The 10,227-nt window shown below is 26.9% G+C and overlaps 1 long non-coding RNA gene across 4 annotated transcripts; it reads left to right on the forward strand.

Moving 5' to 3' along the window:
* The first annotated feature begins 1,158 nt into the window (after positions 1 to 1,158).
* On the forward strand, positions 1,159 to 4,634 carry LOC130499206 (uncharacterized). Of its 4 annotated transcripts, XR_008938085.1 has the most exons (4): positions 1,159 to 1,509; positions 1,614 to 1,804; positions 1,946 to 1,991; positions 3,532 to 3,685. It is a non-coding gene; the product is annotated as an uncharacterized LOC130499206 (long non-coding RNA). The 4 variants fall into 4 exon arrangements; XR_008938089.1 differs by lacking the exons at positions 1,946 to 1,991; positions 3,532 to 3,685 and adding an exon at positions 4,340 to 4,634 and having other exon boundaries at positions 1,178 to 1,509; XR_008938090.1 differs by lacking the exons at positions 1,946 to 1,991; positions 3,532 to 3,685 and adding an exon at positions 3,723 to 3,871 and having other exon boundaries at positions 1,178 to 1,509.
* The last annotated feature ends 5,593 nt before the right edge of the window (positions 4,635 to 10,227 follow it).

Raw genomic sequence — 10,227 nt, forward strand, 5'->3', positions numbered from 1 at the left:
TGGAGTTAGAAAAATTAGAACGATATATCAGTAAATTATCTTAGTAATGGTTATGCTTCTGTAATGTTGTATAGTTCACAATTTATGATACTAAGAAACAAAAAAAAACATCTTATATTTACTGTGTTCCACCAAATACATTTCTCCATTTAACAAAACGTGGATCATAAATTGATCTAGTTAAATTTAAAAAGGACAATTTATGTTTAACCGATATTTAATATGCCGGTTAACGAAGTAGAATATCACAATCAAATGAGACTGTACATGTAAAAATCCTCCACTCTTATGACCAAATATGTGAAATCGATAACTTTCGCTACCTATCAATACTATTAAAACAGAAGACCCTTTTTTGAGGTGACCTCCTGTTTCACAAGTATTTACCATCATGTGCCACTGAGTTAATTTTAGGCTATTGTTTTTATTTAATATTTTTATTCTTTTACTAAAATCGCTGCTTTTATTTTTTGAGAAATCGTTGCCTTTGTTTAAATGCAATAATTACATGACACTGCCATTTATATTTAATCAATTATTTTCTCATTAATCGTTCTTGATATATATGTAAAATCTTCAAAAAAATAACTATTAATACATGTTTTTCCCAATCGAACAAGTTCAGTGCTTTTGACGATCATCTAATTATTTTTCACAGACATATTATTTCTTCACGTAGATTTTTATGTCCATTAAATTTCACGCATTCATATATACATTTTAATCTATACTATCAAATACAGTGACATTTTATAATCCAACCCGTAACTCTAAAGTTTTATTACGGTTCCGAGGTAATTCTATTTAAAAAATTCAATAAATTCATAAGAAATTGAAAACCGTTGATGAACATTAATAGTAATCAAAGATGATAATTGTGTACTACAGTTCATAGCATATTTATTCTAAATATATATATATATATATATTACTGATTTTAAAATGAAAATTGCTGATTTTTCTCCCTAACAATATTAACCAAATATGATTAACAATATTTTAAATTTTGGCTACTAAAAAAAAATTGTGTAACCGTTTTAGAATATCCATATCCCAAATCACATTTATAACAAACTAAAAGAGCATATTTGCATATACCAAAAAAGTAAATAATATCTTAGCAGATATATTTCTCTTTTTTTCAGTTTCAAAATTATCATTTCAATTTTTCATAACGAATCCAAAGAGAATATACTCCTAATTATACCAAAACTCGGTTCGCAAGGCATATCTTTATAAATATCTTTAAACGAAAATCTTTAATATCCATGTATCCTCTTTAAACCTATTTATTTTGCTATATATACTATCTAAGCGACACATTCAATCTAAACTAAAGCACACAACTTAAGCAAACAAAATAAATGCTACACCAAAGTTATCATATACATGTCCGATATCAAGCTTTACAAAACTGAATGGTGGATCGCAGTGAAAGTTGTTCACACCAGATAACAATTCAGTGAACAATTTGGTGAGACATTGGAACTCATTTTCTCTGACAAGAAGGTAAACGATTTTGAGCTGCTTTACGTATGTAATATACAATATTTATGGCGTTTTTGTACCTTACCATTATTGACTTATTAACTCTGTTTTTCATCATTGCAAAGGATCAAAAAATCATGCATCATGCAAAAAACTACTTGCTTAGTTTGGGCAGGGACTTCCATGTGGGTGATTGGAAAAACAGAGAATTATTTCCACTAAGTGCAGCAGCTGGTGGATACTAACCTACCACTCACGTTATAAAATGGGGTTTATGAAGTTCACCTCCATTACTCCATATAAATTCAGTAATATGGTATGTTTATGGATTTACTGCAGCTTTAAACTATATTGAATGGAATTCTAAACAATTTTTTTCTGATTGGTAAGTTCTTAAAGACGTGTTTGTATTACATTTTTGTGATTATTCATTAATATGTGTTTCTGTTGTATATAGATGTTGTGGAACAAGCCATAGATATTGTAGAAAAAAGCCATTAAACGTAAGTAACCACCTTCTTTTAAAAAAAACGAAACCACCTTCTACAGCCGCTTATAAACTCCTATTTTATAGGCTATGTATAAGGCAACAAATAAAAAATATCGAACTCATATTTGGTACATAAATATACGGAATTTAAATTTATGATCTACAAAGTATATTTTTGGAAGTAAATTTAAGATTACTAAAACTATTTAAGTTAATATTATTATGGAATTATTATTTATAAAAATATATACTTATGAAGAGACCAGTTATAGTCAATATGTGACCTCACAACCCATCCATACATAGTGTTATTTGCTTAATTGTTACTCTAATGGTGAAAATGATAAGAATTTAGTTTAACGGGTTTTAAATAGGTTATTAAAAAAATTATTTACTAAATGTGATTTTACTTGAAGTTAGTGAAGAACATATCAACCCATTTGTAAATATATTTAACAAAATATATTAAAATTATTTTTTTAAGACATTTTTCAAAAAAAAAACGGTTTTCGGTGCGGGTTAGATTTAATATTGGTTTTTGGATATAACACTTTTAAGAACCGTTCGAGTATATATGTCTACGGAATTTAAATTTATGATCTACAAAGTATATTTTTGGAAGTAAATTTAAGATTACTAAAACTATTTAAGTTAATATTATTATGGAATTATTATTTATAAAAATATATACTTATGAAGAGACCAGTTATAGTCAATATGTGACCTCACAACCCATCCATACATAGTGTTATTTGCTTAATTGTTACTCTAATGGTGAAATGATAAGAATTTATTTAACGGATTTTAAATAGGTTATTAAAAAAAAAATATTTACTAAATGTGATTTTACTTGAAGTTAGTGAAGAACATATCAACCCATTTGTAAATATATATAACAAAATATATTAAAATTATTTTTTTAAGACATTTTTCAAAAAAAAAACGGTTTTCGGTGCGGGTTAGATTTAATATTGGTTTTTGGATATAACACTTTTAAGAACCGTTCGAGTATATATGTCAAGTCTAACAGAGCACGAGACTTTGATTTTCGAGTCGATTCCGAATCGGATTCTTTGGGTACGAAACATTCTTAACTAATTATGTTAGGAAACTACTAAAAAAATATAATATGTTGCAAACTTTAAAAATAAATTATTAAAATAATCTCTTATATGCATATGACACCAATATATAGTTATACAACTTGACATATTTAATATATTTACCAAAAATTTACTAAATTAAATTAATATTAAACACAAATATGATTAAGAAAATAACACAAATATAAAAATTAAATTTCTCAAAAAAATTAAAACAAAAAATATACCCGCCCTCTCAAAGGGCGGGTCAGAATCTAGTTGATAATTATAATAGTGACAAAAGTCTTAAAATGCCCTAACAGTTCAATGTGAAAACCCTTAAGCCTCAACTGGGTAGCTCAAAATAAGGCTGTATAGAAAGAAAAAAAAGAATCAATAGGGATCCCCACGTCAGTGTACAATTTGTTATTCTAAACCACGTAACATTGATATATTTGGCTTGGTGGACAGGTAGTCTCTTTATCAGCAGAAGACAGCTTCGTCTTTTGTCCTTTTCCATTTTTTGGAGTTTCAGTTTTGTTTTAAGAGTGGCACATGTGCGTTTTATGGTTTTTTTTCTAACACGCATGTGCGTTTAAATAGTTGTACAATAAATATTAGTTATGCAAGTTATTGATATAATATACTCTTCTTAATAATAGTTCAAGTTGCGGGAGCTCGTAGAGAGCAATGGTCAAACGTTTTCGGTATGAACTGCGAATAGTTTTTTTAATCGCACGCGTAAAGCAGTAACGACTTGTGAGAAGAACACAAGTTATGACAATGCGAAAGAAGGTCCTCTTTAAACGGCCTTTTTGTTTTTGGTTTTTCTTAAAATGTAAAGTTTATATCAACAAACAAAATCGTTATAGAAGTCTAGATTTTTTTTTTTGCTAAGAATAAAAGTCTAGATTGATACAATCAAATTTTAAAACATGGCAAACATGTCATATGAGCTTAAAACTTCTTCGCATTTGTGATATAGATGTGATATGTCGAACCGTGATAGTCTAGTCCACAATGATCTTCGACGTCTATATCCCTGAGTAGAACATATTCCATATCTTGTGTTAGTGAGCAAGGGAACAATATGTGACCTCAAGTTCGCTTCAAAGAGAATTTAAAGCATTCTGTTTCCATAAAAAGTAATCACCAGCCATTTGTTGTGGTAACATAGCTATGATAGTTTTTCTCAAAAAAAAAAACATAGCTATGATAGTTTAGTAGCTCCTAAACAGTTCCAGTATGACTTATCTTTTTTTTTTTTCTTTTTAACCAGGTGTTGGCCCATTCGGGACCCACCACCTAGGTCCGGCGCCAGCCTGCGTCTGTACCGGTTAAGGCCCTGGACACGCCTTCCCGCCCGAGTTCGAACCCGCGTTCCCTCAGCCGAAGCCTCGGGGTACCACTGGACTAACTCGTCCGGGTTCTAGTATGACTTATCATCCTGAAACTTTCGCGTTCTTCCTAATTCGAACAAGTTAATTTGTGTCAGTCTCACTGGTTAATTATATCCATCAGGGGATAAATGATTAACTAGTTGTTGAATGGGTGATTTTACTTAATATTCATAACAGCACCATATATGAAGAATATAGCCATACATGAAAAACTGTGTCTATTTGGTACCAAACTAGACAACGCTCTCCTTTTCTGCGCGTGAGAAATAATTAATATAATGATCGATATCATACTATACTATATTTTTCCAATATATAGTACAGCAAAATTATTTATAACAACAACTATCATGAAGAGTATGAAGAAAATAAAGAAGTTGAAAAAGATAAAAGGTTTGTAGAGAATACACTATACCCTAAACTTGAACTATATACCCAAACTATATATCATAAACCCAAACCATATACTCTAAACCCTAAACCCAAACCAAACCAAAACAATATACCCTAAACCCAAACCCTAAACACAAACCCTAAACCCAAACTATATACCCTAAACCCAAACCATATACTCAAATCATATACCCTAAATCTAAACAATATACCCTACACCTTAAACCCAAACCAAACCCAAACAATATACCCTAAACCCAAACCTAAACCCAAACCTAAACCCAAACTATATACCCAAACCATATACCCTTAACCCAAACCTAAACCCAAACCATATACCCAAACTATATACCCTAAACCCAAACCCTATTCCTAAACCCTAAACTCAAACTCTTATCTATTACGTGACTATGCTATACATGTTATAGAATACTCGACACATCCACAAACTTTGTATATATAAAATTCTCTAAAATTTCCTTAGAGAGAAATGATGAGTGGCGACGGTGTTGGAGAACAAAATAGTGTAAATGATCAAGTAATGAGTAAGGATAATCAGGAGGCAGAAAAAAGATACAAATTCCAAAAGAAAAGAAAAAGAAATGTATTGTACTATACTGTAATTTAAAATAGTATGAAACATATGACGCATGTTTGTTTTGAAAGTTTCAAAATATATGTTTGGTTTGAAACCATATACCCTAAACCCTAAACCCAAACAATATACCCTAAACCCTAAATCCAAACTTTAAATCCAAACCATATACCCAAATTATATACCCTAAATCCAAACTCTAATCCTAAAACCTAAACCCAAACTCTTATCCATTATGTGACTATGCTATACATGTTATGGTATGGAATACTCGACACATCCATAAACTTTGTATATATGAAATTTTCTAAAATTTTCTTAGAGAGAGATGATGAGTGACGACGTTGTTGGAGATCAAAACAGTGTAACAGATCAAATAGCGAGTAAGAAGAATCAGGAGGCATAATAAGAAATACAAATTGCAAAAGAAAAGAAAAAAAATGTATCGTATTTTACTGTAATTCAAAATAGTATGTAACATATGACTTATGTTTCTTTTGAAAGTTTGTTTGTTTTGAAAGTTTCAAAATATGTTTGTTTTGAAAGTTTCAAAAAATATTAAGTTTAGAAAAAAATCTATGTTTTTATTATGTAAAATACAAAATTCAATAATTGTTTTAATAGAAATTTAAAGTAATTAAAAGTTGATGGAGAAAACATTTTTGTAAGAAGAAAAGAAAAAGAAAAAAAATTGGTCACACCTAAATGTGTGCTTGTCAAGGCTAATACAGCCATTAATACACAAATATCATAGCACTTTCTTTATTATGGGTATACAATCAATATAAATCCTACAATGGATATGAGGCCATATTTCCCTTGTTGAATCAAAAGAAAAACAAATAAACAATCTTTCACTATAATTTGATGAATTTTCCGGCAAGAAGTCTTAATTTGAGGAGTTTCCTCCGTATCCAAAAATCTTAATTATTGAACTTTTTTGAGATATCTTTAAAATAAGTTGTTTAGCAATAGATAGTGTCTCGTCCTCGCCCCTAAAGAAAAAATTATAACACTGAAATTGTTTCTATATCTTAAAAAAAATGCAGTTTCTGTATTCAACTTTACGAGAAAACTCTTGAGTAGCAGCTCAGTCTTTTGACTCTTAATCAGCCATTTTCGGGATGCAGAGATCATTGTAAAGTGAGGAAACATTTTTATCTTGTTTTACTCTTTGAACAACCTTTTTTCTACCGAGGAAACAGATTTTTTTTCTCTTTACTTGGTTCAACTGATGAATTCCTTTTTGTCAACTGATAAATTCCGTTTGTCTATAAATATTTATATTGTATTACTTGACCAATATCAAATATGCTTTTATATGCGTTTAGATGGGACCAAAAAAATTCTTGTATCTTTGAAGCTAAAATCACAAACAAAAGATTCCTTCCGAGGAACTTTTTGTTGTATTTATTAATATAAAAATGCATGTTTCAAAAAAATCTAACTGAAGTTTCCGGGTAATGTTCGATCTCAAAATTTTGTTTTCTATTATTTCATTTGTGTCTGTATATATACTTGCCCAATATCAAAAAAACTTTTGATATTCCTTAATTATTTTTTTTGTCAACGATATTCCCTAATTAATTATTTGATAATATACATATACTAGTACCAATTTTTCAAATATATAAACTATAAAAATCGTGTAAAGCTGCATAAATTATACTTCATCTATATTATTTTAAGAGGTGTTTAAAGTTCTTGCACAAAATTTTTAAAACTATATTTTTATGCAATTTATTTTGGTAATACAAAATATAACTAATTCAACCAATAAAAAAGAGATGCAATATTTTGTAATTAGTCATAAATTTCAAATGAAATTAAATTTTATCTAGAACTGTGAAAACATCACATTTTATGAAACAAAATTAAAATTCCTAAACACCACTTAAAATTATATAGAGGGGAGTAATAAATTTAGAACACCGTTTGACAGAAGTAATTGGCTAGCAATCAATTTCAATCAGCGACAATAATGTTACATAAATGGTCATTTTATGCAGATTCAACCACAGAAGTATCATGTGAACGGAACCACAAGTAGTTGTTTGTTTGGTTTCTTTAGGCTTGTCTATGTTTATGGTCAACATGCCTTCAATCCCATGCATCACTTTCATAAGATATAAGATTGAACCGCGTAGATTGATCACACTGAGCTAACGGCAATATCAATCTAAACATCGAGATTAAATTAGACCATTAAAGTAAGCAAGCCATATAACTCAATAACACGTCGCAGTTCTTTACATAAATTCCGTTATAATATCGTAACAAATTTAAGTTCTAGTAAACATGGTTTAATCACGGAATCGTGGAAAAAATAACTAAGTTATGGAAAAACTAATTAAACTAGAATTTTTTAAAAAAATTGCGGAATGGTGGAACACATACAAAATTGACTAAACACTTTATTAAATGAAAAAAAAATATTATAATTAAACTAATGACTACAATATTTGAAATAACTAAAATCTATTTAAAATATGTATTTTGTATTACAAATATTTAGCTTGTTTCTCAATACATTTTTAATAATAAGTTGACATTTTATAATATTATAAAACAATCATAGTATGTTTTTATTTACAATATAACTGTTCATCATTACAAAATTCATTGCTATTTATTTAAAATTTAAAATAATATTATTATATAATGTAATAACACTTTTAATGTTGATTTTGTCAATAATCAAGTAAACACACACTTTTTCACATAATGATTTTTTTTTCATATTTTATCCACAAAACGTAAACTTGCGTTTTCGCATTTTCTTTTATTCCGAATTTTTTTATGATTGGTAAAATACTTACGTCATTCAGTAAAGTTACCAATCACAACCTTAGTTTTGACTTTCTATATTTATTGTGTTTCTTTTAGATTCTAGGCTCTATCTATTTATAAAATCTCTTTTAAACAAACACTCTAAAGTTCAAACTCGGCCATCATATTTGACATTTCCCAAAACATCATATTTATATCAATCATATTCACTAAGCTATTTTCTAATATTACAGGTGGGCACATAGTATTTTAGAAATTCTTTAACCGTAACACGCGTACTTTTTATTGTATGGAGTATAAAAAACTAAGTTTCTTAAGGGCTAATGAATCAGATGTAGTATAACACAAACTAGAGTTTGATCCGTACAATTGCACAGATATTTATTTAATGATTTATGTATATTATATGTTTTGTAACTATACTAAAAAGATTGGATGTGCATTATGTATTATATATTTTTGTTAGATGTGCATTGGAACAGTTATGTAACTATACAAAAAGATTAAATGTACATATATTAATATACTATGTTAGATCAAATTTATATTGACATTTTTCATATTTAATTATATGATTGAAATATATTATTAGTATACTATACGTTTAGGTAAAACTAAAAATGAGTTACAAATATTCTATAAATTTAATTGGATGATATATAATTTGACCCAGTTATTTTAACAAAAATCATGGGAATAAAGTTAATTTTATATTCAAAATATGAAGCAGATATTGCTGAAATGTTGTTTTTTTATAAAACAAATTGATGATAATATTCCAAAAAGTTTATAATAGGAAGGTTAAAACATAAGCAAATGCTGCCTAATATTTATGCAAAATACTTTATTAGTAAATTATAGTAATAAGCATTAATTTTGTTTATATATGGTAATGTATACGTATTATAAGACCAAAAACATGGAAGCAAACTTTTTTTTTCATAGTTTAGGTTATTTCAGTAGTTTGTTAATATTGGTGTATTTTTAAGTTGATTTAATTACACTTAACTCAAATTTATTTAAAGTAAATATATTAATGTAGCTGAAAAACAAGCATTAAAAAAGAAAATTTAATTTAGTTCTTGTGATATGGAAGTATAAATAATTTTGAAAACTAAAGAGTATTTTTAATAGATACTTCTCTTTTAATAATATATAGATAATCCGTTACACAAACACAACACCCGTTGAATTTTTCATAGATACACTAAAATACACTAATAACTACAACTATATATTTTTGACAAATATACTATATGTTTCAATTATTTTTTTAGAAGTTTTTTAGGATATCATATCACAAAATAAAAATTTTGGCTTAGTTGGCAGAAAATCACAAAACCATAAACTTTAAACAATATCCTAATTAAGTTAGGATACATAAAATAAAATAAAATAAAAAATAAAATAAAATAAAATAAAATAAAATAAAATAAAATAAAAATAAAATAAAATAAAATAAAATAAAATAAAATAAAATAAAATAAAATAAAATACAATAAAATACAATAAAATAAAATAAAATAAAATAAAATAAAATAAAATAAAATAAAATAAAATAAAATAAAATAAAATAAAATAAAATAAAATAAAATAAAATAAATAAAATAAAATAAAATAAAATAAAATAAAATAAAATAAAATAAAATAAAATAAAATAAAATAAAATAAAATAAAATAAAATAAAATAAAATAAAATAAAATAAAATAAAATAAAATAAAATAAATAAAATAAAATAAAATAAAATAGTTATTATAATAATACATCAAAAATATTTTATTCAATATGATTGTAGAGCCGGTTCTAATTAAAGCTGGTAAACATAAAGTTGGAGCCACTTTTATTTTAAATATTTTAAGGGTATGATTTTTTTTTAGGGGTATGATTTTTATCAGAAATGCTAACATATCTATTAATATCTAATATGCAACAGTTATAAATTTTCGAGGCTGGCTCTGCATAGTTATCAAATACAGAATCATGTGACT

This window comes from Raphanus sativus, chromosome 2 (assembly GCF_000801105.2).
Source record: "Raphanus sativus cultivar WK10039 chromosome 2, ASM80110v3, whole genome shotgun sequence".
Taxonomy (NCBI): domain Eukaryota; kingdom Viridiplantae; phylum Streptophyta; class Magnoliopsida; order Brassicales; family Brassicaceae; genus Raphanus; species Raphanus sativus.